The sequence below is a fragment of the Harpia harpyja genome, chromosome Z (assembly GCF_026419915.1).
Source record: "Harpia harpyja isolate bHarHar1 chromosome Z, bHarHar1 primary haplotype, whole genome shotgun sequence".
NCBI lineage: Eukaryota > Metazoa > Chordata > Aves > Accipitriformes > Accipitridae > Harpia > Harpia harpyja.
The window spans coordinates 5,502,254-5,529,176 of record NC_068969.1 but is presented as its reverse complement, the minus strand read 5'-3'; the positions used below and the strand labels follow the sequence as shown (position 1 = coordinate 5,529,176).

Sequence of the window (26,923 nt, the reverse complement as noted above, 5' to 3'; positions counted from 1 at the left end):
ACAGTTGCTGCCTCCACCTCATCTCCCAGCAGAGCTGAGAGCATGGCACTCATGTTCAGAAACACCTCCTCTGCCTGCTGGTCTTCCAGGAGTCTGTATCAGTGCAAAAACCTCTGCCCACTGCTTTTCACTCCTGTGGAGCAAGTGGCTGTGCAAAGGGGTGACCAGGCCTGTCACCGCTGCCCCGCGTCCTGTCCATTTGTGACTCCATGTCAAAGCACACCAGGGCTGCTGTGTGCATGGAAGCTGTTGCAGGTATATGGAAACTTGTCTGGGTAAACTTCACTCCTATTACTTGGCTGATTTCTAACCCTCTGCAGCTACGGTTCCAGTTATTCTCTGCCTTCTTCTGTCTCTTCTTTTGTGGTTTTTCTTTAATTTTCCCCTAATACTTCACATAATTCTGGTTGCTATGCAGTGTTTCCATGCTCAGCCATCTGTAACAATCCCCCACCATGGGTGTGTGCAGCTTGGCTGCAGGGTGGATGCTTTGCTGATTAATTTGCCTTTTTTTGTATAGTTATTTTGGATGCTTGGAAATAAACTGAAAATAAACCCGTTACTAATACCTTCCCCCTCCTAGTAATTAACTTCAGCAAATTAATCTTTTTCAAAATCATCCTTTGTGTGGTCTAGACCAGGGTGCAGACAGTAATATAAACTGTATGGCTTAATTTACTCTCCACTTTTGTTCTCACCAGTGCCACGTAGATGAGGAAGGCGGGTAGAGGGGAGCAAGGAAGTAGCACAGTACAACTGCAGGTCAGAAAGGGTATATTTGGACATCTACATGGGTCCTGTGCTGGGTCCTCACGGAGCAATGAGGGGAATCTCAGAGGCTGCTTCCTCTACCAGAAGCTGGAGAAAGGGAAGGACCCGAGTACTGTTCCCCCACATGCTGAACACACATCCCAGTCCCTGAACTGTTAAAAGGCAACCGTTTGCTGTTTCATAACCCTTTGGTAGTGCCTGAAAGGGAGAGCTGTACAGTTCCCAAAGCCCTTCCCACAGGTATGTTGTCACCTTAACTGCTATTCTGATCTGTAAACAGTAAGTTTCCAAAAATAATTGCCCAGCCTCTTGATTGCATTGTCCTCCCCTCCTTGCTGCCAATGGCCTGGCTGGGCAGGTCATGTTGCATTTGAGCAGGGAAGGTCATTCACCTGCCCAGGCTCCAGCCACACAGATGAAGAAATAATATGTTAATGTTGCTTCCCATTTTATGCAAACAAGCAGGCCCAAGGTTACCTCCTTCATACATACAGTTCCATGATTTCCCTACTTAAATGCATCCACCATCAAAACTATTTTGCTAAATCATGCCACAGAGATTGAGAGCCTTGCAGGAATGAAAATGTGCTTTTAAAACAGAGATACTTCCTTAAGCTCCTGAACCTCAGAAGCAATTATAAAGCCAGAGCCAATGAAAGGGAGAAATGCTGTTTAATGTAGTTTAAATGGTTGTTGTTTAGGGGTTGTTTTTCAAATGAGTGAAATCACCTATTGTAGAGGAAAAGCAGACTACAAAGATGTTAGATTATTCCAAAATTCAGATACCACCCACTGCAGAAGGACAGAGACTGCAGAGAGCACCGAATTACACCGGTATATTCCCACTGAATGAGGAAGCAAGAATAACTGCTGTGAAGATACCTTCCTGAAGACGGGAGATGCTGGGATGGTAGAACATAATGAATCGTGGATTTTAAGCACATCAGTTTCTGCCATTGGTATGATTATTTTCATCTTCAACTCCACCAATGTTTTAGAACAATGTTTTGGCATCACAAGAAATGTGACTAATATCTACTGGTAATAAAACAGGGGAGGACATCAGAGTAGCAACAAAGAAAACATAGGTACAAATCAGTAGATGCTATAGCTTGCATTTAGTTGTATGGAGTTTAAAACATTAAAATGTTAATTGCAGCACACAGGGTGCTGAGGAAAACCCTCTAGTACAGCAAGCTCTGGATGGTGGGCACTGGCTGCAGGGCTCCAGGTGAGATACAACCATGGATACCAGTGGAGTGTCAGGAAAGAAGCAGCTCCTGGTGACACTAACACTTCATTGCCTGAACAAGCAGTCATGTGTATGACCAGGGAGTTTCACATGGTGCATTCCCTCAGGATTATGCTACTAAAAAGGAAGCATTACTGCTAATAAATAAAAAGTGAAATCACCATCAATCCCTACATATGGGCTGCTTAAATCAGAATTTGCAGTGGTTACAGGTGTTCTAACAAACAAAGGATTAGCTCCCACATGAAGAACAAAGAAGAGAATGGAAGGCGTAGGGAAAAGCAAAGAGAAAAGCTAGCTATCTTGTTTTATGGCTGTAGATTAATAGTAAACCCTGGCTGAGTTTACAGAATGAAGAAGCAAATGTAGGTCTTACCAGCATTAATATGAAAAGCACACTAAATTCTCTTCCCAAGCCTTGATAATCCACCCATAGTCCTTCTGCCTGTTATATCTCTGCTCAAAACTAAAAAGTCTTTTATTAGTAGTAATTTAATTGCACATATCCTTCTCCCTTCCCAAAACAAACTCCTTCCTTTACCATCCTCATCTGTGAGGATAAATTTCAAGATAAACAATTAAAGTGCAGTTGTGAAATCAGCAAAAGAGAAAAACCTTGCTGTCTCTAGCTGGTCTGTAGCCATCCTACCTATCAGCATCATTCATACACAGCCCACAGTCACAGTAAAGCCCCACGGTCTTCATCAAACAGTCAGAGTAGAAGCCAACAGCTTCAACCACAGGGAGAAGAGCAGGGACTGTGAAGTAGTCCCTCACTTCATCAATAGCAAATACCTGCTGCTCTTAAAGGGGCAAGGAACTAGGAGCCAAGAGGAGCCCAGGACCAGCAGGGCAGGGGTCTCACCAGTCAGTGCTCATACCACAACACCCGAGTCACATGGGCCAGGCAGGCTGAAGGACAGCAGTCAGCATCAACCAAGAACCCAGATCATCAGGCAAGCTCACGGTGGCAAGGCAGAGCCAAAGTGCAGCTAGGAAACACATCTACAGACCCCATTCAGTAGCACCAACCAGAATTTGACATAGCCCAAGACTAAGTGCCCAGGGTTGAGTTTAAATAGAGCTCCTGTGCCAATGGGCAACGGGGTGTGAGTGGAAGTCCCAGGTGAAGCTGGTCAGGGCCATTAAGGCCCACTAGGGCCCTGACATCTGCAGCCCAACACAGGGGGAGTGTTATCTCTTAGGGGAAACCCCCCTTGTATGGAGTGTTATCAAAGTTAATTCCCCAGGAGAAAGCTTACTGTAGCATTGGAAAGGAGGTTTTGGCAGAGGAGTAGTGATGAAAACCTATTCACGTTGGTCATGGATCATGTCATCTTCTCTGCCCCACAGCTAATGACGGAAAAGCAGAGCTGGCTATAGGCAAAAGCAAAGCAAACGCCAGCCTCCCCCAGCTCTATGACCCAGCATCTCTCTTGGCAGAAGGAGGTTGCCTTGTCTCTTTGGAGTGGCATAAAAGTTGGTTGTGCCTCCCATAAGGACAAGCCAAGAGCTGTCTGCTAGAAAGACGTAACCCCTTGGTGTCTTCTCCTTGTAGCTTCCAAAGCACAGCTGGGAGCAGGGTAGTCCTGACCCACCACTGGGTTTATTTTCCACTAAGGAAGGTGAGGAAGTGATTTTTTACCTTGTGCTTTCCTCTTGTCCTAGGTGAGTGAAATGTCCTGGGATGCAGAAAGCTCATGCTGTCCAGGAAAGGGCCAGTGCATTTTGGGGGTGGAGTGGGGGTGGATGTTGTTGTGCTCACCTTGCTGCACCTGCTGTGACCAAGTGGCTTGGAAGGAGGGCTTAAAAAGAGTGAGCTGAACCTAGGAGGGAGCATGAAGGTATCTGGTTTCTCAGGCTGGGCTTAGAAGCAAACAAGAATCTGGTAATGCATTATTATAAGACTGTATTTTGCTTCCTTACTTCTCAGTTGTACCACAGTATGTAGTTCTGGCTAAGCAAAGCAAGAAGGAAGCTACAGAACTTCAAAATGTTTGTGACTTTGCTGTGAATTTACAGGTAATTCAATGATGCGCTTGTGTGTGCTGGAGCTGTGGGTTTAGCTTTGTCCCCCTTCGTGGGAGATCTGAGCACTGCGGGTCTCTGTGGGCTTCACTGCTGGCCTCAGTCCTTGTAGTAGGTGGCTAAGCAGGGTGAGCCTGGCTTTAGCCAGGTATCCTGCTGGGGGGATGGCCAGGAGCAGCCGTGTGACCTTTTCTAATAAGGTGTTGCCTTGTTTTAGTTCTTAAACTTGTAACTTTTGTTTCTTTAAATATACCGCTGCTGCTCCTATGAGCAAAGCATGCTGTCTTGCCCTCACTTCCTCCTGTTACTCTGTATATGGTCACACCTTTGTTATTCCCTTTCCTGACCTGAAATTGTAAACTCTTCCACCTTCCTCTAGAAGAGGTGGTGCCTTGATTTACCATCCTGCTGCCTGTTCCGGGTGGCTGTACCCAGTTCTATCACAGTGTTTGAGAACAAGGTGTTGAAGGCTGAAGAGTGTTTCAAGTGAGCAGCGCTGTGCTGAGTTATGCAATGGCATTACAGCATTTCAATACTGTAATCCCTCCCAAAGCAGCTCAACACAGAGTTAAGAAAACAAAATAAATACCTGCTCCCCCAGCAGAGAGATCTTGCTCTGTAATGACACTGAATCTCTTCTGGATTAGGCTAGTGCAGAGCCTAATATGCAGAGGAAGTGTTCGAGTTGTTTCATGTAATGAGGATCGCCTTTAACTTGTCCATAGCGAAACTCGCTTGTTTCTGTTCTCCAGTGTCTGGTTCTTAGCCCCTTCTAGTGGGGAAAGGAGAAGGCTGCAGACTGAGTGTTGAGTTGCAAGTGAAATCCAAGCTGAATATCATGATGCTGGTTAAATGTCGATGAAGCTGAACCACCATAAACTTAACAGGCTCCCTGGTAACTCCATGACCAAGTCCTTCAGCACAAAGCTTAATGTTACATTAAGTGTGATGTTAGAAATAGAGTGAACTTCTGTTTCTGATTTTTTTTTTTTTTTTTTTAATTTCCTTCTCTCTGCTTGACTGCTTGAGTCCTTCTCTGAGGATGGAAACAGCTTGGCAGTGCCTGCAGGTTTCCCATCCTGCAGTTTGGATGTGCCTGCTGTGAGTGAGGGACTGGCTGAAGTATGTTTCTTTCTTCCACAGTGGGACAGTGCAGCAGCAAGCAAAGGGAACAGTGAACAGCATCCAGAGCAAGCACCAAATGAAGAAAGGGGGAAAAACAGAGACAAGTGAAGGCACATGGAAAAGGAGGCAACACAGATGTGGTTAAGCAAGTGAATGGTGGTGTGATGCAGAGCGCTGTGTAGCACTGCTGGCCAGGGAAGGTCTCCAGGAAACATGAGTAGTGTCACCATGGCACACTGATGACTATGCCTCCTCCACGTCAGGTAAAGTAACACAGATTAGACCCAAAACTTGAAAGAGAAGGATCTAAGAAAGGGCATGTCCACCAGCAGTAGGGTTTGTGCTGTAGCAATTGTAATGCTGCCACTAGAGTACTTGAGAAACAGTTGCTGTGATTTATGGTCCCATCAAACCAACACACTTGTCCCTGTGAGGTTTATGATTTATTAATTGCTTTGAATGGGGTGTCAGATGCTGACTCCCAGCTGCTTGGGTTGTAGAAATTCAGACCTGCTCCTTTGACTGTGTCTGTGGACTGCACCTTGATAGTATCCGCTCTGTTTCCAAGCATCCCATCACAGGCTTTCAATTTCCAGAACTCTTCGACAGATCTTAGGATGGAAGAATCCAGAGGTATTCTAGTGTCAGGGCACTGAAGGCAAAGCCAAGTTATCCTCCTGCTGGGATATGTATTTTTCTCCTGCACTAGAGACAGCCTTCACAGAGCCTTGTCCCCTGTGGCAGGGTGAGTAGGTTCAGGAGATACTTCTGTAACTTTCACAAAGTTTTTGCAAGGGCATTTCAAGTCCCTACATGTTTTGTGGATTACACATTTCAGAGCATTTATTCAGATGTGCAGAGACCTTCCCAAACCCTGCCTTTCACCTCTTTTTTTAAAGACCATGTTGTGGGAAGAGGGCCCAGAGTTTCTAGAGCAGTGCTCACCTCCCAGACAGGACACTAAGCATCAGTGCAGCAGTTAGATGATGGACGCTTTTGGCTGGACACAAAACCGAGGACTGATGGCTCTATGTATTGGGACCTAACTTGAAGCTCTGATCAGAAAAGCTGTGAAAGGTAACACTTTGAAAGTGCCTTTTCCAAGTGGCATAAAACTTTGTAAATTGTGCTCTGCTGGACAAGAATGACATAGCCAAGTGCAGAAGTGCTCATGGTTATGAGAGAATCAATTAGGGCATGTTGATGAATAATGCATGTGCAGCTTGGGAGGGATGGATGACATCGGTTCTATTTTTGTACTGGTAATTGAGAGTGATTCTAGGATAGAAAAAAGCACAAAGAGAAGATGGGGAACTTTGGGGGAGATTCTGGTTGGAGCGTCAGAAGCTGGAGGCTAACCAGCAACACTTCCTGTCCATTAAGCTGTAAAAACTTCAGGAAGGGGAATTGTATTAATGTCCTCTACAGCTCCTAATCCATGTAACTGATACTACCCAAGAACCCAATTCAGACTGTAAATAATATGAGCATTTAAAGAGAGAGAAGTTGAAGCTGTTGCTTTGAAATCTGATGGCCTTTCCTGTGCTAAGATAACTGCCTTGCTCTTTTGGGCCCCAATAGTAGGCTACCAGTCTGCTCTGTTTATCCCTAGAGATGAGGGTCTGCTGTTCCTTGGATGTGCAGGGATCTCTAAAGGAGAGCTGTTGCAGTGGGCTGCTGGAGGAAGCCTGGGACCCTGGCAGGAAATAATTTGTTGCTGCTCACATGTTCCAAAGTTCCCCGCATACTGGTGTGCAGCTGTGTCATGAGAAGACCAGCTCAAAATTAACTGCTCTTATGGGTCTCCCCTTGGGCTTGTGCACTGGCTGGGTTGGCAAAAGCCAGGGATTCTGTGTCAACTCTGAGACTGGCATACTGCTGCAGGCTAGAGCAGGAGCCTGGCAAAGGAGGAGGGGTGCTCTGCATTCCTTTGCTTTGGTGTTTCCTAACACCCAGCTAAGGGAATTTCCCCATGCTTGGGTGCTTGCCCAGCTCAGAGCTAAGCCTGCTGCGGGTGCCCAGTAGTATTCTCTCAAGGCAAAGAATATGAGGGAAGGGCAGAGGGCTCACTGCTGTGGTGAGCAATCAGCCACTGGTCTGAGGAACCATGTCAATTTTTTGTCTGTATAGCACTTCTGGTGATGGTTGATGTATGTGTGAAAGGCTGTGAAGGGAGTCGGAGGGTTACGTGGATGGCTGTTTCACTCAAGTTGGGTGATTTCAGACCGCTTCTTAATTTGCTTGCTCTGGGAGGGGTTACTCCTTCAACCTAATCTTCCACAGTAGTGGTAAAGGACAGCTGGTAACTGTTTTAGGAGCCAGAGCTGCCACGTGTGGTGGGACTTGAGGGTACTTATGTTTCCTTGAGGAATAACACCTGAGCTTTCCATCCCAGTTCTATCTGGATGGTGTAACTCCAGCCTTCGTGTTGCAAACCAGCAGTAATAACTTGCACTTGCTGCTTGGACTGAATGTTGTTGGTGGTGAGAGTTCCTGGTGGCATCTGCTTCATGGTGGTGAATGTGGGTGTCCTGAGGCTGCCCTGTGAGCTACCTGCTGAGAAAGCATGAATGATGTGGAACAGTGTGATGGGGGCAAACACTGCAGCGGGACTGCATGGGCAGCTCCCCTGTGCCAAACCCAGTCCAACACGTCCACTGGACAACGTGGATGTCTGATTGCAAAGATTCATTGACTTTGAAAGATAGTGGTCATACACCTATAGAAGCCAAGAATAATTTTCTAGGTCCGTTTTAGCTGCCTTAGTTAACTTCATAGAAATAAGGAGAAGGTGCTAGCTGCTGGAGTGCTTACAGGAGTGGCCCTTGAAGCAACTATGCTTAGCTGGACTGTGCTTGTCAATGCTACTGTGGAGCAAATGCCTGAAGAGTGACATTTTTTTTAATGTTGTAATGTGGAATAAAAGCCAATAAGAACTCCTCACTGCTCTGCTGGGGGCTCCTCTGCCTGCCTTGACTTGTACTTGGTTCCACTCTGCCTCTGAGGCCTCTGCTGTCATCCCTCTCTCTGAACGTCTCCTCTGTGTGACAGGCTGGGGCGGGGAAGGAAAACCTGGAATTTCATGTCAGGTTTAACAGAAGAAGGTCCCATGGAGGATTTGGATGTGTCTAGGTGGGGAGGAGGGTGAAGGCTTTCTGTGATACCTCATGCCCTTGCAAAGTTCCTAGGGGCACACCATGCGTGAGATGACTCTGTGGTGTTATGGTCCTTTTATTCTGGGTCAGCTCCGACTTCCATGAAATCCAGGAGATCCCTGAAGGACTAAGGGTTGAGTTACGGTGATCGTGCCCAGGCTGCCACTACATATCCGGAGTCAGATACCAGACTCGCACTTTTATTTTTCATGCTCTGGATATTTGAGTACTGGCCTGGGGAACCAGACAGGCACTTTCTCTGCTGGTCTTGTTCTTTTTCTTCCCTTTAACAAAAGGAAACACCAGGCTCCTGCTGTTGTACAGGATGAGCAGCATGCTCTCGGTGCGATGTCAGCAGCGTGTCCTGGCAGCGATGAAGGCTATCGGCATGCTGGGCTCTGCGGGACCAGGGACCATGTGGGACCACGGCAGGCTGGCGGAGGTGAGTGATGAGCTCCCCTTTTACTCAGCAGATCACATCTGAAATGCTGTGTGTGGTTTTGGATTCCCCCCCCAATATGTGAAAGAGGTGAATTTGAGCTAGTCCTGTGGAGGCTCTGAAAAGGTTGGGGTATGACAGGCTGAGGGGAAGCAGGTGGGCTGAGCTGGAGAAGGGTTTGGGTGAGTTCCATGGTGGTTGCCCAGTACCTGTGGAGGTGGCAGAGCCAGGTTCGTGGCAGGAGAATGAGAAACAGTGGTTGGAAACGTAAACGGGTCATCTTGTATTGGACTGGCTGCGAGGGGAAAGTTCTCTCCTGTGAAGAAGTCCAGTGCTGGAGGGGGGGCTGAGAGGTGGATGGAATTTCATACGTGGAGGCTTTTAAGACCTGACAGGACAAGGCCCGGAACGCAGCTCTCTATTGTCCTTGCCTTGAGGGGGAAAGGCTGGAGGAGAGACATCCCCCCCCCCCCCCCCCCCCCGAGGCCTCTCAACCTTAATTACCATGGTACCCTGTGGCTAATTAACAGCATGTCGCGGCGCGGCGGGGGGGGAGATACCCCCACGCTCCATGCAGTAACTCTCCTCACAGCCGGTGGCACCGGCAGAAGCAGCCCAGGCTCCCGCCGGTGAGCCAGGCGGCCGGGCAGGCTCCCGCCGTTACCCGCTCCAGCCCCTAGGTGGGCTCCCCGCCCCGTACGCCGGCACCATCGGCCCCGCTCCCGGGCCTGCCCGGGCGGCGGATGGGGCCCGCGGGACTCCGGCGGGCGGGCGGGCTCTGGCGGCGCGGAGCAGCCCTGTCCCGCGGCCAGCGGGCCCCTGACGGCCGCCGAGGGGAGCGGGGGCCCCCTCAGGGCCGGGGCGCCCCGTCCCCGCCGCGCCGCGCGGCTCCCGCCGCCTTCCCGCCCTCTGGGGCCGGGGGGGAACCTTTCTCCGCCCTGCGGAACCTTTGCGGCGGAGGCGCTTGTTGCTGCCCGGGGGATCCAGCGGGGGGTTGGGGGGGGGGGGAGAGCCGGACGCTGGGTGATGCGGCCCCCGAGCGGCGGCTGAGCGCCGAGGCCGGGACGGAGGCGGGCGGGCGGCCGCCAGCTCCCGGGGCCCGCCGCGGCCCGCAGCCCCCCCGCCCCCCGCCGAGGTGAGAGCTCAGCGGTGAAGGCGCGGTGGGGGTGCCGCCTCCACAATGGGAGCGGGCCGGGAAGGGGCGCGCCGGCGGAGGCCCGCGGCCGCCCGCCCCGCCCCGCCGGGGGTGTGTGGGGCGACGGCCGCCCGGCCCGGGGGGGGTGTGGGGGGGCTATGGCGGTCGGCGAGCGGACAGCCGGGCTGGGGTGGAGGGCGGGTGGCGGGGCAACGGCTGCCGGGCCCGGGGGGGGGGGGGGGGGCGGAGGGGCAATGGCCACCGGGTCTGAGGGGGCCGGGGGCGGGAGGGCGGCGGGGCAAAGGCTCGGCCCCTTGGGCAAGCGGCGGGGGAGCGCCGCCGGGCCCGGGGAGGGGGGGCGGGGGCGGCGGTGTGAGGGAGCCGGGGGCTGCGCGGCTGCCGGGCTGGGCCCAGGTCTGAGCCTGGGGGCTCGGGTCGGGCTGAGACCCGGGGACCGCCGAGCCCGGGCTTCGGGGCCGGTAGGGCAGCGCGGCTCGCCTCCCTCAGCATCCCGCCGCGTTTCGGGGCCTAAGCGAGTTTCTGATTTTGGGGGGCGTGGGCGGGCAGCCTGGGGGGGGGGGGGGCTGCACCTGCCTCCCGTGGGGTGTCGTGGCTCCTCGGGTGTCGGCCCATGCTGGAAGGGGGGGTGCTGAGCCAGAGGGGCCTGACAGAGTCCGGCTGTGCCTGGGAACAGTCGTTGTCACACTCCTGCTGTGACTGAACAGCACTGATCTGTAGGACCGGTAAACAGACGCGCAAAGTAATAATTTAGTGTCTGTGAGACTTGTTGGTGAGCTTTGGAGGGAGAAGGCTCCGTGTGTTGAGCTGTTACCTCTTCTCGCTTGATCCTGTCTCACTGCTTTTTAACTTGCTCCCTCCATGGAATAGTTTATGGGCTACTTTTGCTGGTGGTTACATTGGTGGCTGGACTTTTCGGTGCTCACGTTTGAGACACCCGTAAACTCCATTGATTTCCCCTCCTGCCCCTTCACTGATTTGTACAAAACTGGTGCTTTAAAAAGTTCTTAGTACCTCACTTTAGTTTATATGCAGGTGAGGAATTGTTATTGGAAAAAAAATATCTTTAGAAGGAAATAATAGAGCTCTTTCTTCCTCTTTTTTGTGCTAATAAGATGCTAATGATTACATCTGCTTGTCTTTTTAACTTTCTTAATGTTGGATATTCTTTGTATGGTTATCCAAGCATCGTGCCTAGTGAATAATCACTTAGCCCATAGGAAATTGCTGCAGAAACTTCTGTGTTGGTTTAAGATCTTCCTGCTGCCTGGTTGAAGGTGGTAACTCCCCTCCCCTCCCTGACTTAGAGTAATGGACCTTGTAAGCACTCTCTGTCTGCTTCAATGCAAAATCAATTAGTTTAGAATAAACAGCCTTTGTTTTGGTAGTTCTGCTCTAGGGGCAGTAGCACCCAGCAGAGGGATGAAAACAAAACAGCCTGCTTAGACCACTGCAGGTGCTTCTGATGGGAGTTCTGGCCTGGCCTTGGTTTGCTAAGTGAGGCTTCTTCCCCCAGGTGTGAAGCTATACATCCTGAATATACAGAGTGAACAATGTAGCTTCTTATCCTGGGACTGTATCAGCATCAGAATACAGGGGTTGTTCATTAACCGTAGGTGCTGAATGTGAAATTTCCAAGAAAAAGGCAGTTGCTGCTTTAAGGAAGAGCTGTTGTGGATGTGTGATGTTTTCTGGATTAATACTGCCTTGGACTGAATACCACCTTCTCCCCCATGCCGCAAAAAAGCCGAATGTTTAGCCACTGTGTTCCACTTGTACAGCACCTGGGTAACTGGTAACTTCTGCATCCCTAAAATCTCTTGAAATTCCAGTTTTGATATTTGAGAGTATTGCAGATCCTGGATGGGAATGTCTTGTGCTCTTTTGAGAAGAAGAACCAAACAATGTGTTTTCTGTCTCATCTCAATAGTAGTTGCATTTTAATGAAGATTTGAAAGGTATGATCTGGCATAGAAAATTTTAACAAGCCATTGTAGTGTTCTCCGGGATCCAAGTTGATGTCATGGAATAGTTCAGGTTGGAAAGAACCTCAGGAGGTGTCTAGTCCAACCTGCTGCTCAAAGTGGGATCAACACCAAGTTCAGATCAGGGCTTTGTTCATTCAGGTCTTAAACCCTCCAAAGGCAAAGATTCATCCCTCTCTGTGTCCCTGTTCCAGTGCTTGACTGTCCTCACAGGGAAAAACCTTTTCTTTATGTCAGGTCATAACCTCTGTTGTTGCACTTTGTCTCATGTCCTTCTGCTGCACGCCTCTGTACAAAGCCTGTGCACAGCATTCCATCTTCTTGATAGCCTCTGCATAGGTATGGGAGATCTGCTGTCAACTCCCCAAAGCCTTTTCTTCTCCAGTCTGGACAACCCCATCTCTCACAGCCTCTCTTCGCACAGCAAGTGCTCTATCCCCCTGAGTTTCTTGGTAGCTCTCCACCGAACTAATTCTGGTTTATCTGTGTCTTTCTTGTACTGGGGGTGTCCAAAACTGCACATGATGTTTCAGATGGGTGTGAAAAGTGCCAGGTGAAAGGCAGCAATCGCTTCCCTTGATCAGGCAGGCTATGCCCCTGCTGATACAGCCCAGTGTGCTGTTAGCTTGCATCACTGCCAGGGCGCACTGCTGACTCATGTTTAGCCTGCTGTTCACCATGTGTTACATTTTGTGTTTGTGTGTACATATACACGTATGTGCATGTATGTATTTGTATACACACGCACATAACCGTTGTCTCATCCTCCTGCCATGTATGTCTGAAAAGAGCCTCGTTAATGCGTATGTGTGTATACATATATGTGTGTAGACATACACACGTGCGTCAAATTATACCTTGTGCAATATTGAACAGTAGTTTTTCCATCCTTTCCCACACATGCCAGTTGTTGCTAGTGGTGACTGTTGACTACCTGGCCTTTCCAAACTCTTTTACTGTTGCACATACCCTGACTGGTTGTGCCTCCCAGCCAGCAGGTCTGCCTGTTGTGTTGCCTTGACTTTGTTCTTCAAAATTTCATCGTTTCAAATACCTCTTTGAGATTTATCTGGTTACTAGGCTAGGAAGGGAGAGGCAGTGGAGTGAGGCTTTTCCCATGAGGATTGAGTTGAATCCCATTTGATCAAAGGCAAATCCAGAATGTAGTAATGTAGGAAGTGTGTTCAAATAGTGTTGTTGATGGGTATGAGTTACATTTAGAAGCAGTATTTTTAAGAATGCAGTTAGTTGCAGTGCAACTATGTTCATGTCATTTTTTTGAACTTGTTTCCTTCAGGTGCTTAGAAGTTTTGGGGAGATAAAACCCTGTAGGATAAATATTCTCTGCTAACAAAGTTTCTTATTTTAAACTTAATTCTGGAGAACATAGTTCCTGCAGAGGTTAAGTACCATTTGATATTCCTAGATACTTGGTACAGATATAATTTTGAGATGTGTGTTTTCTGTTTACACAAACTAATTTCTACATAACATTTTCCTGATTATCAAGTATGTTGAGTTAATTACAGCTGGGTTTGTTTCAGAGAATGCTCATTGCAAGACAGGAATTTGTTGTGTTTAAGCAATATTTTTAGCTATATAAAAATAAAAGAATTTATAGAGAGCTGTGGTTTCCCCCTGCCTCCAAATTGGTGTTTATTAAGTACTTGGTCCAACACTGAAGAAGTAGAAATCAATATTTAGGTTCTGACTTTTAGAATAGCATGTGTAGAATCTGATATTTAGGTAATTTGAAACAATGAATGAAAACTTCATTTCTTGTTAATGTCTAGAAACCTTAAGTTTAGTTTCTAGGGGTTTATGCTTATTAAGAAACAGAATCTTAAAGATGAAGGGGAATGATAAAGTAACACCATTTGTTGTTTGAGAAGGGGGCAGAATTAGTTGATGAAATCACGTGTCATTACATACTGTGAGGAAGAAGAAGGTGGAATTACAGGTAGCCATGAGAGGGGAAAAAATTGTTGAAGAGGCACCTTTAGAAACTGGTTGGACTTCTGAGAATATGGGGGTGGTGTTTTGTTGTTTTGGGATTTTTTTAAGTCAGTTCTTTTAAACTAGCTAGCTGGTGACTTCTCATTCTAAGTCATACTAAGAAAGTTACTGATCAATATTTTGTATGTGATAACCAGCAAATGCTAATTGCACATATTTGCTAACAAAATTAGTACATCTGAAGTTGAAACAAGTTTTGGGGAAAAAAAAAAAAGGGTGTGTGTGTGTAAAAGTATATATTGCTTTCAGCCATACAGATATAAAGCTTATCAAGAATTGTTGCTTTGAAAAATACCTCAAAGTACAGAAAATAGGCTCTTAGAAGTTCTTTAAGGTCAGACATACCATTGACTCAATTTTATGTCTGAAGTGAAATAGCAGAATGTCAGTTTGGTCCTGCAAGTGAGACTGATTCGGTGCTATTGTAATCTCAGAGCAGCTGTGATAATTTAAATCTTATTCTTGCTCAGTGGTAATGCTGGAGTTGGGGTCAGTCTGATACGTCTAAAAATCTCGTGGCGTCTTGAAGGTAACTAGAACTCACTCGAAGGGGGGGGGGAAAAAGTATTACATCACTGAAATTTAATAACCGTGTTTTCAACATGCTCTAAAATGTGCAAGTAGGAGCAGTGTTTTGAAGCACTCTGTGGTGACCTGTCAGCTTGTCCCAAAGCTGCTATTCTGCAGGTGTATCTGCAAGTTTGAATGCAGAAACAAAGAAAGGAAGAATGAACCAACTTAGATATTAGTGAGAGTTGGTTATTCAAACATCAGAAAGATGTAAAGGCTGGTGTGCAACTGTCTGGAGAAGGTATTGATTCTGTGCTCGAGAAAAGTGCTGAATAACTTCATGACTGAAGATATCATTCAAGGATGCAGAAATCTTAAGGGGAAGACTTTTAGCCAGTTGCTTCAAAATGAGGCTGAAGAAATCTGTTAGATGCTATCAGTGTAGTTTGTAGTATAAACATGGAGTACAGTGTTCAAACTTTAAAATAGTGCCTTCTACAACTGTCCTAAATCCTAGGAAGAGTTTTTCAGCTGCAAAGTGCAGTTACCATTAGCTTATTGAACACCTATTTGAAAAGGAGGAGAGTTGATGAGATGAACCAGCTTCTTGCTGATATGACTTGATGTGACTCTGTCCTCCTCCTCCTCTTCCTCCTCGTCTACATGTGCACACACAATGGTACTGGTAGAAGCCTTAGTAGATGCAATACACTGGCACAAAGCACTTTCTACTGCTACAACTGAAATTTCTAGGATTAAGCACATTAACAGAAGTTCTCTTCTGCCACTGTAATTGGTTCTACACTGGTGAACTTTTGCTGGCAGTTAAGTAGAAAATCAAAGTTGGAAAAGCTCAATATACCCACATGCTTTCTTGTGTTACAAATATATCAAAACTAATACTGAACATGAGGAGGACTTTGATCGAGGCCTAACATGCAAAACAATGCAGTTTATATAACGAGAGCCTTAAGAGAGGCACTAAACTTACAAAAACAATTAAAGAGGTTTTGTAGTGATTTGGCATATTACAGGCAGATAACTTTACTGTGGCATTTTCTGTGGAAAGCTAGCTTGATGTAATTAACAAAGAACTGGAGCTATAAAGGGGCAGATTTGATTAACAGAAACTACAGGACCTTTCTGTTACTTAGCCAATATGGCTGAGCAGGTACAAAGTTTGTAGGGCAAGCACAATGTGGGAAATAATTGAAACATGGTGGAGGTAGCAATAATCTTGACTTGTTCTTTCTTCCTTTGGCATGAAATATTTTACTTAAATTTTTTGCTTGCAAAGAAAGCTTTTCTAGCCCTTCAGAACCGTGGAAATGATGTTTTAGAGACATGATAATTCATCAAAGATTTTCTCCAGTCTCTGAGAAACTCAGTCTTATCCAGGATATCAGCATCAAGTAAGTGTGGGTTATTATATTTGGAGTTGTTGAATTCAGAATAAATAGGTTGTTAAAGTGTATTGATTTCATGTGAATTGCTCTAGCTGTGTGTTGTACCCAAAGGCTAATAAAACAACCACCAACCAACCAAACCCCAAACCAAACAAAATCTATGAACCTGACAAAGCCTGGAAAGGAGTTGTGTGGTGGAGGTGCTCACACAGCCTGCTGAGTCAACTTGGAAAACGGGATGTTACTCAAAAAGGAATTGATTGAGGAGGGCTGGTGGTAGGATTTACTCAAAATTAGTGAAATAAAGGAAACTGCTACATGGCTGGTGAGTGCCAGTGCTCTGGAAGATCAAAAAATTGTAATTAAAGCTCTTGTATCAAACATATATTTACATATGGGATTTGTGTGATAATTATACTCCCGTGCCTCCTCTAATGATAATCAATGAGGGTGTTGTTGAAAAGTGAATCTTTTTCAACAGATACGGTTTCACGTATGGTCAGTGAGTCAAAACCTAGATTAAAAATAGTAGATGTGGGAAACAGAATATGAATGGAGGATTTTTCAGGGATTTATAGTAGATCCAGGGCTTTGTAGTATTTTTATCAGTAGCCTGGAAGAAAACATGAAATTAGAGCTGATCAAGTTTGTGGATTATGTAAAGGTTGCCCTGAGCGGTGAAGCATGAAGAAGGAATGGCAGCTGTACAGTGTCCTCTGAATTGTTTGGGTAACTGGGTCTAATATGGCCAAATATGTTTTTATAGACCTGGAGCACAGTTATGCACATTGTAGGAAAGACTGGAAGCTGTAGGTCTAGAATAAAGAATTGTGCTTCCAGAAACCAGTGACCTTGGAAAGGATGGCAGGAGCAGAGCAGATGTATGGCAATATGTGAGTCTTCAGAGTAATACTGTAGATATGAGGGCTACTAAAATAAGCTAATCACTTTTTTTAATACTAATGTACATCCATAATAACAGGAAATTTTGAATAAGGATAGAGAGGTAAAATCAGTTGGGGAATATTTTGACCAGGTTTTAAGATAGTGTTTTTAAAGAAATGTTGAAAAGCAATGAAGATGATGTAGTCACTCATTATAAAACTTTTTCTCAAAGTGCCCTATTGGTTTAGCTCATTGTGAGGTATTTAAAAGTTTCTCAGTTTTCTTTGAGCAAAATAGGCCGTGTACCAAAGGGCTCTTTAATTTAGTGGAAAAAGATATGATAGCAGCCAGTGCCTGGAAGTTAAAAAGATTATTTCAAATTAGGAAAAATGCACAGATTGTTAACAATGAATGCGATTAACCACTGAAGGCATTAGGAAGATGCTTGTAACTATTAAAGGAAATTAGGATGTCTCCATCTCTCGAAGTCATCAAGTCAGGTTGAAGTATCATTTGAAAGATATGCATGAGGAGTATTTGCACACGTACGCTGTACATGTACTTGTAAACGTATGAGTGTGCATGCCACCATACAAGTACAGGAGTATTTGCACATGCCAAACAGATCTCGCCCAGTCGTGTTCAGACTAGGTCTCTCTTCTTGCCCAAACTGGAGTTAGTCAAATGATCTGATTATGATAGTTGTTCATTTATAGCACTCCTTTAAATCTATTAAATATACATTTTCTGTTAAGGGAATAAATGTGCTTGTGTGAACCATGTACTTAAATGAAATCAAATGTTTGTGATCTCTTTTTCTGGGAAGCACTGTCGTTTTTGATGATGGGGAAGGACAGGGTTGGCTGTTTCATTTCCTGAACAAACTGGAATATCTGCCCCAGTCTTTTTCTTCAAAAATTTGATAACATGTTCTTAAGAAGCCTACTCACTACTAGTGAGAGGTAAACTTTATATTGTCAGTGTTGGGGGCTAAGTCATTACATTCTGTAAAAATTTTTCATCGGGGGAAGAAATTGCATGTGCTTGTGGTGGCAGAGGTAGTTTTGAGCATGACTGCATAAGGATGCTGTGTCTTGTGTTTCTCTGCCAGTATGAAATCAGTGTGTTTCTTGTCCACCAAAAGGAATGGTTTCTGTTGTGTCCTATCTGCCAAAGTGGTGAAGGATGTAGAGAGGAAAAAAAAAAAGCTGTGAGTCCTCTCCTGCCATGGCCATTATGGAGGTGATTGATTTGCCTGTGGATTCTCAGTTGCTCATAAGGACAGTTGGTTTGGGATGTTTTCCTAAATCCTTCTGGGATTGTGATGGGAACATGTCCGGTCGTGACAGCAGCTTAGTCCTGGTAGGCACCTTTCCAGACATCTTGATCTTTTCCCCCATCACAGGATGAGTGCATGCCAGTCATGTGATGGAGGAAGGGCCGTGGGAAATACAGCCTGCAGGAGATGGATGCTTTGCTTGTGGCAGATTGCTGCTAGATGGCCTTTTCCCCAGGTGCTCCCTTGACTTCGGTAGGAAATGGGTGCGTACACCAAACAGCTCTTGTGCAGAAAAGATGTTTGCAGCAAGCATCAGACGTAATATGTATGTTCAGTAGCTCTGGTTTTGGGGAAGGGCAGGTACTATAGCAAATGGCTTTCTTACCTCTGAAAGAGACTGTCCTGGAAGAAGTTACCTCCTCAGAGCATTTTCCAGCCAAGTGCTACCTTTCCCCTTTATTGCTTATATTATTATTTCATCAAGACAAGCAAACTCTTGTATTCTTTTCTTTGCACTCTTGGGCTGTCCTGTGCAGGAGGACTTAGAGATAAAATCCTTTTGCTGAGGGAAGCTGTTTATATTTTAATCTTTGAATAATTTCCTTGCCTCTTGGAGGGGGTGTCTCTCTCCTTCCTCCTTCTGTATCTCTTGTTCTCTTTACCGTGTTATCTTGTCTGACCCGTTTTGCTGACAAAGAGAAGGCAATGAAGAGAGACAGAAGTGGTTGTGAATAGTGTCTTCACTTGCAGTCTTACAGTGACTCCTTTTTTTTTTTTTTTTTAAATGATCTTCTGGCTTCTCTTTACAGTTGCTTCTGCTCTAGGAGTGTTTTAAGTTTGAAAGTCCTTCCCCACATGTGTGTTTTTCTCCTTGCCTGTGGCTGTTGTAGTCAGTTGCATCACTGAAGGGCTGGTGGAGTCTTGCATCTGGCCTGGGGTCTCATGCCTCAATGCAAGCTTTGGAGAGTTAATACAACTCGTTGTGTAGCCCTGAGATTTTGGTGATTGGCAAGAGCAAGGCAGCAATTATGAGTTATAATCATAGTCTAGACAACATTTTTGAGCTCTGTATGTCATTATGGAGGGCTGTCAGCCTCCACAGCAGACAAGACTTGGGAGGACACAAAGCTTAAATTCAAGGCTTCTTTCTCTTTTTTTCTCTTAAAGGTAATCATTGTGAGCTAGAATGGTTCTGAAAGTAATGTTCCTCCTATTTCTAAATCTGTTGCTGGTCTCTTTCAGTTTTTAAATATTTTGGAATACAGTTTTCCTTAAAATATACTGTCATGTACTTTTAATGGAATTGTCTAGTTTTTCAAGCCTTGCTGTTTTAACTACAACTGTTGTTGTTATTGTGGAAAAATTGCACCACAAGAACTGGAGTAGAGTGAGAGATGAAAATGAAGAAGCTGCAATTTAGCTAACATTTTTTCCTAATTTTGTTAAGGAAACTCCAAACTGGTACAAAAACACCCAGCTTTGAATAAAGGTACTCTTTCTAGATTTCCACAAATAATGAATATGGGATGGGGGAAGGATTGTAGAACTCAGGAGATAAGGATTTCAGTTTTTTCTACTTTGTTTTGTCCTGCTGTGCTGGAACTCCTCCTATATCCTATACCAGACACGTGTCTTTCTCAGGGCTGCTGAAGGGACCTGTCTCTTCTCTCCTCACCCATATCTTCACTTGTCTGTGACATTATTTAGTATGAGGTTGTAAAATGTGGAAGGGGTTACCTGTGGCCTTGGTCAGAAAAGGGAGACCAAGAGTAGCAGTTTCTGGAGTGGCAACTTCATTCCTAGCAGGAGAAGGGATGAGAGAAGGCTTTTAGGACTTCATGACAAAGATGGTTATGCTTCCTTGAGCAGTTTGGGTGAAGTTCAAGTGTTGAGTGAAACGAGCACAAAGCAAGCAGGGAACATGCATGAGAGGCTATGTATACCAGTATGTATTTATGGCCAGAACTCCACAGTGGTCCTTGGTTGCATAGGATGGGTTGGGAGACCCTGCTCTTGTGGGAAGGTTGGTCCTCACGTGAAGAAAGCAGTGCATGCAAGGAGCCATGCTTTTTAAGCAGGCAGCAAAGTATAGTGTAGATTGGGAGCAAAGGTTTCTGAGATCAAGAATAAAATAAAATATTGATTCCCTGAAGATCTTGGGGAAAGGTCTATGTTCTAGGACAGCCTGGGAATATCTACTTATCCCAGACATAATAAGACACAACATGAAAATAAAGGAAGGTAGAGGGCTGAAGGAAGTGATTTTCTTTTATTCAGGTACTAAAAATTAGCCCTTTATCTCAGGCAAGGGCATCATGGCCAAAGCAAATTCTTCTTCATGAGGTTAAAGAAATTACCCATTTGTTCTTATGGTGCAGATTGCATCGTTTCCCTTTGTCACCACGTAGAGGTGTTCCTTTCACGAGTCCTACTTGAGTGCATTTAGGAGGGGACCTGCCCTGATCTGGAGAAATTTCCATTAGTGCTAGTTACCAGTTTCTCTAGGTCAGGGCAGCTTATCTTCCTGCTGCCTAGAACAGAGCCTTGTCCTTTCTTTGCCCCTTTAATGCTAGTACCCACATGTAATTGCAAGAACCTGTTCGTAGAGGCTATCATTAAATATAGAATCATAGAATCATTTCGGTTGGAAAAGACCTTCAAGATCATCGAGTCCAACCATTAACCATGCCCCCTAAACCATGCCCTGGAGTACCCTGCCCACTCGCTTTTTGAATACCTCCAGGGATGGTGACTCAACCACTTCCCTGGGCAGCCCATTCCAATGTTTGACAACCCTCTCAGTAAAAAAATTTTTCCTAATATCTAACCTAAATCTCCCTTGCCTCAACTTGAGGCCATTTCCTCTTGTCCTATCTCCAGACACCTGACAGAAGAGACCAGTACCCACCTCACTACAACCTCCTTTCAGGTAGTTGTAGAGAGCAAATATGTTAAGGACTTGCATGAGGAGGTCTATTGGTATTTTGCTTTGAGCTCTGGGCAGTTTAAAAGTATTTGCTATGGGGAGAGAGATGCACATATCAAGGGTGTCTAACCGCATGATATAATTTATGGTACTTTTGCCCTTTGAGTGGCAATTAAATTGATTTTTTCAATTAAAAAAAACCCAACAAAATGAACTTCAGAAATAGATACCTTTCCACACAAACCACATTGTGATGCCATGACTATTTAAAGAAAGAGACAACTGAGAGGATTAGGTATGAGAATGTTCATGTCTCACCTCAGATACATGCACTGTCCTTTTGATTGGCAAGGTAAGCTTTGTCACAAGGACCATCTCGCTTTCTCAAGTCAAAACGCTGTCCGTCCGCTGCGCTGGAGCAGCATTCTGGCTGCTAAGACCATGGCCCTGTGGACAGTGATGCCAGCTCAGTCAGGCCATACTCAGGGCTGCTTGTTCCCACCCTCTGACTTTTTTGTTTTGTGCCTGCATAGCTGTTCGTGCAACTTTGTAGTAAACTACATTTGGGAACTGAATTTTGCTTCCGGGTTGTTTTTCAGCTGAATCAGTTTGCTGTACAGCCACACAGATAGTTGTGCTGGCAAATATGGGAGTGGTGTGCTAGTGGGAAAGAGCAGCTGCTGCAGAGAGTGTGTCCGAGGCCTGAGAAGCTGCAATCAGCAAGAGGGAAAATGGGTAATTTAATCAAGGCCAAAGGTTTATTACCCTTGTGGTGCCTGTGAAATCCGAAAATTGTCTGTCAGTGTCAGGGCATGTCACTGTCTCTCTAATTGGTGGGATTTGCATCAGGTTTTGGTTGCCATCTTCTGTTTATCATTCTCTTTTATTTAGTCTTTGCATTTATTATTTGCATCACTCACTGATGAAGGCGAAAGAAACAGCATTCATAGTGTAATGTAACTGTCTAGAGGTTTAGGTTACTTTTGCAGCATGGCTACTTAACACTTGTATGAAAAGATGGCTGGCTGTGACTTCTCCTTTCCTGAAGTAGTTCAAGAGTTGTATATTCCTTCCTTAAAAAAAAATGCCAGGGTTATGGAGTGCACCTCAGCAACCAAACACGAGCTTCTGGGCATAGGAAATAAGAAAAGTCAGATTGTTTTTGCAGGGGATGTTGGGGTGTGGGACATAGCAGGAACAAAGAATATTTTCTTAAATCAAGAAGTTGTTGTAGGAGTGGTGTCATCAGTTGGGTTTTAAGTTTCTTGTCCATAGGTGTCAACAAATTGAGGGAACTGGACCAAAAAATAAACCTTACAAAATCAGTGCCTTTCAACACCTAGTGTATGAAGTGTACCACAAGCTCTAAACAGGGTAGAGCAACTGCCTTGAAAACTGGATGGCAAGATGACTATTGCATAGAACAGAGAAGATTTGGGGTTGAAGAATTTAGCTGCTTTTGAGATGAGACATTTGGGGAAAAGCTGTTATCCCAAAAGAGTGTGGCGTTTTTTTGTTTTTGTTTTTTCCCAATTTTCCCTCAATCCTGCAATGTGGTCCTCTTATCTCTGGAGGTGAATTTCCTGGGGAAGCTGGTTTTTTGGGGGCATGGGGGAGCTCTTAACTCTGGACAATGCATAGTAAGATTTACCCTAGCCAGCATTTTTAAGTTTCTGTCCACTGTAACTTCACATCCTGTTCTCCAAGGAAAGTGAGTAGCTAAGGTCTTTATTATGTGATCTGAATTTGTTTATTCTGTAATGACAATAGTTAACTACTTGAGAGCAATAAGACCCAGATAATGTGTAGAGAACACTGAGGAAATGGGTGATCTGCTTAGTCATGCAGACTCTGTAAGAAAATGTTTTTTGTTTTCTTACTCTTCCTTTAAAAAAAAAAAGTTTAGAGGTGCCTTTTTCTTCCTCCTGTATGTACCATAGCACTCATGAAAAACAAGAGAGGAGATCTTGTATTTCAACTAAATCAATACTTCTGGTCAGTGAAATGCTTATTTTAACAGAATGAGATACAGAGTTGCTAGCCTCTGCGCTGATAGTGTGGAACATTTTTGTGAATGTATATATACTTTCATTGTGATGAGGAGGTGCGTCCTCTAGAAAGTCTTTAACTTTTATCATTTGCCTCCTTCATTCCTAACAGAGAGAGAACTAGGAATGAAATTGAGTGAGATTTTACAGCATTGCCAGTAAATCTGCTCTGAAAGTGCCATGTAACTAGTTTTCTCTGTTAAACAATGCTATTAATTGTACCCAAGAGCTCGCATCAAAAGAAGAGTTATAGTTACTATTCAGATTTCTGAGTTCAGCCCAAATCAATAATGATCAAGAATTCCTACAATTGGACAAATGGGTATTTTCAGTAAAATGACTTGGCAACCTTGATTCAAGACTAATAATTCAATAATCCAACTAATAATTCAAGAAGAGGGGAGGAAAAATAGAGAAGGGACAAGAAATTCCGTTCCTGTCATATTTTGGGAAATACCGGCAGCTGAGTGTAGGGATGCTGACTCCTTACAACATATGGTCCCCTTCGCTTGGGATGGTAACATGTCAACAGGACGCTAGAAGAACTGGCTTGCCTGCAGTTCCTTCTGTACTGGCTCGCTGAGTACGGCTGCCAGTCAAGCAGCATTTGCAAACACTAAACAAGCTTTGATAGAAAAAGTGGTCACTTGGGGAAAGCAGTTGCCTGAAACTTGCACTTCACTTTGAGAGAAAGAATACCCAAAAGGTTATGGTTTTTTGAAGATCACAGCTGAATGCTCTTTATCATTTTGATTCTGAATCTTGGAAACATAACATTTGGATTCTGCATGGGTATGAATATCTATACAGTATTGTCTGTTCAGTAAGAGCAAGTACTACAAAAGACACTCCTAGCTTTTATGAAAGTTAAGTGAATTTATGCATTTGGGAGATAGTGACATTTTTACTCTGAGTTGTGTCTAGTAGCCAGCAGCTACTTCTGTAGATGACTGTCGTGGTCCTTATTTACCATACAGTGTTTTTTAATAATTTGCTGATATGTCCCTTTTCAATTGCACCTTCCTATCTTAGCATTGGATATGCTTGTGCCTGTTCCTAATGGTAGTTAGTGTCCTGTTTAACATATGCTGGGACTGGACAGTTTGTTATGTTTACCAGAAGGGTATGGTGACCTGCAAGATATATTGTCTTTCTGTTAATATTTATGTATCTCCTTAGCCAAACTTGTATTGTGCTGCTTTTAAAGCTCTTTTGAAAGTAAGCTCAAGTATGTAGAGTCATATACGCACAATTTTATAAGCTAAAAATGTAATATGTATATAATGAGACTCATAGCTCAGTTTCTTTTGTGAAGTAATACTATCTCTAATTGGGGTGCTCTTTGTGTGTGTATGCAAATGACCCCCTGAACAGTGTGTTGGATTGTTTGTACTGTATGGTGAGAGGCAGTAAGCTGCATTCTTTTCCCTTGCAGGCCTGTCCAAACCATTGGGAGGTTTTGAGCCAGCAAAACGCAATCAAAGTGGCGCTTCCATTACTAAGGACAAAACCAGAGGAGGCTATTTCATCCAGTTGCTTTCCATGTGAGCTGCCTATAGTGTCAATCTTAAGGAGTTACCAAAACAAATGTATTTGTGCAGGATAGATAAGGATTGGTGCAAGTGTTTTATTTTGACTTGTTTAGTTGAAAAGGCAAAGATCAACAGATTTTGGTGACTTGTTCTCAAAACCAGCAGAAAGGTGACCTTAATAAGTGGCACTTAATGCAAGCTTTTCCCAGAACTGTGCAAGTAGAATGTTCTGTTGGAGGGAATGACTCTGAAAGAAACCCATGTTTCTGACAGTTTTTAATCCTTTAATGGATTTTTAATCTACAGTGGAATCCAATAAAAATTAGTTTCATGTCTGATTGCTTGACAGACTGGAGCAACTTGGGTCTAACATATGCTAATTGTCATCTTCATATCATGCGAGTTCAAAACTGTTTATTTCCATTTCCTCCTACTTCAGGATTTTTTGGTTTTCTTTCTTTTTTCGTTTGTGTTCTAGTTTCTTTGGTAAACTGTAGGTGGCATAAGTAATGCTTTCACGTTGCTAGTGTAAGTATCATTGCTGGAGATGGGGTAGGGAATAAAGAGGAACAAAACCATGTTGAATTCTTCCTTTTCCTAAAAACTCTATAAACCAGAACCTCAGGTTTTAAGTCCAGTTCTGAAGAGGAAGAGAGATGAGGCATCAAAACAAAATCCTAGACCTCTGCAACACTTTGTAGTGAAATGCAGACATATGACCAAAGAAAGAGTTAAGTTGTGTTTACTTTGTGATCTGTTGATGACAGTGTGCAATGTGACTGGCATCTGTCTCATAGGGGATGGTGGGTTGCCCTGGACCGCTGCTGATGGGAAAGCTTGTTTCCTGAGCAGAGATGCAGTCAAAAACAGTGAATCATTCCCCTGTAATGAAATGTGCTTCTCTGGGAGGCAAAGAAAGAAGAGTGTGCGGATGGGCCGATACTGAGAAAACAGGATAGATCAAATAGGCCTTTCAGCATTGGGAAAACATGCAATTTTCCTCATTCTGAAAGATGAAAACATTGTTTATGAGCTATGTAAGTCTGTTTCTGTGGGATACTCGTCAAGGAAGTAAGCCATAATGTTAGCATATCTCAATGACCAAAGCCGTAGCTTGTCTTCATAGGGTGACAGTGACTGATCTTTACTTGAGAGGGGATTAGCTCTTTGTCTTTTCACTCCTCTCTGTTCCACTGCTTCTATGTAATTTATTCTTGATTTATTACATAACTTCTTCTCTGGCATCTATGTATAACAAGAGCTTAAACTCCTAGAGGGATCTTTCAGTTATCTGGATCTTCCCTGCTTGTGGGAATTGGCTCACATCTTGACATAGTTTTGGTACTCACAAAGAGAAGGCTTGGCATATGTCTCCCATGACCTGACTTTTAAAATCTATCTTTTGGAATTTGAGAATGGTTATTGTTAATGCAGGGTAGGCAAATTTACCCCAAATTAATCTGCTATATAAAACGTATTGAATATAATTTGGAATCCTGACATGCTATGCTCTATTATTGAGTCTTCCCCATCATTTGAAATAACTTCTCGGGATTTTACTCTGCTCACAGGTACTGGTTGTTTTTCTATAGCTGTAGCACCATGGGCAAAACCTGCAAAAGCATGCTTGAAAGTGGCTTTTATGTTGAAATGCTGTTCGCTTTGAAAGCAGAAACAGTGATCAGGGAAGGAAAATTTCCTTTTCTCAACGTTTTCTTTAGCAGGGAATGCAAATGCCATTTTTCCAGAGGTTGCCAGAGCTAAAAACATAAATGGAGATTCTGTGAAGTAAGAGACAAAATTTTTGTTCATTTATGATGGTGTTGATCCAAATGAATATCAGTAATTACTGGAAGCAAAACCAATCTCATGCTTCTTACCTCAAATAGCCTGAACTTTTATGCAGTACAAAACAAGCCACTTTTCTAGATAGCGTGGCTCACTGGTGAGGGAATTTCAAGTATTTCAAGGGAAGAGTTGATTTATAGGAAGACAATTTCTACTTTAATATGATTAAATAAAATTGCTTTTAAAAGCAATACAACATTGTTTAGGCAAATAATTATGTACGTACTTATATACAAACACAAAAATAGTTTGCCCATTTCTGCTGGCTCTGTCCAGAGATAAAGAGCTTGTCCGTGCCTTACAAAGTCTGTGTGGAAGTGAGTGCTGACATCTTATGAAGAATATTCAGTTTTTTTCTTTAAAGGTTACAAAATGTTGACACTATCAGCAGTAGGGTGTACCCGCATCCCTTCTGAAACATAGGAGAGAAAGGACCTTGTGGCAGGAGGTTCCCGCAGCGGTTGATGGATGATGCTGGTGTGTGCCGCTGCCACCAGTCCAGGTTGTGTAATGATCTGCAGATGCTGCCATTGACTCGCGCTAGCTCTTTTTGTTTGGGATCGCA

General features: G+C 44.4%; 1 protein-coding gene across 3 annotated transcripts in view; it reads left to right on the top strand.

Annotated features, from left to right (window-relative positions):
- Positions 1–9,774: 9,774 nt before the first annotated feature.
- RAD54L2 (RAD54 like 2) overlaps positions 9,775–26,923 on the top strand; it is a 72,598-nt gene continuing 55,449 nt past the window's right edge. For 2 of the 3 annotated variants that reach the window (XM_052776221.1, XM_052776218.1), the window contains exon 1: positions 9,775–9,905. The gene's annotated coding sequence lies outside the window, so the exon portion shown is untranslated. Of the gene's footprint in view, positions 9,906–24,413; positions 24,523–26,923 lie in introns of all 3 variants that reach the window. The other variant, XM_052776219.1, reaches the window with a different exon arrangement.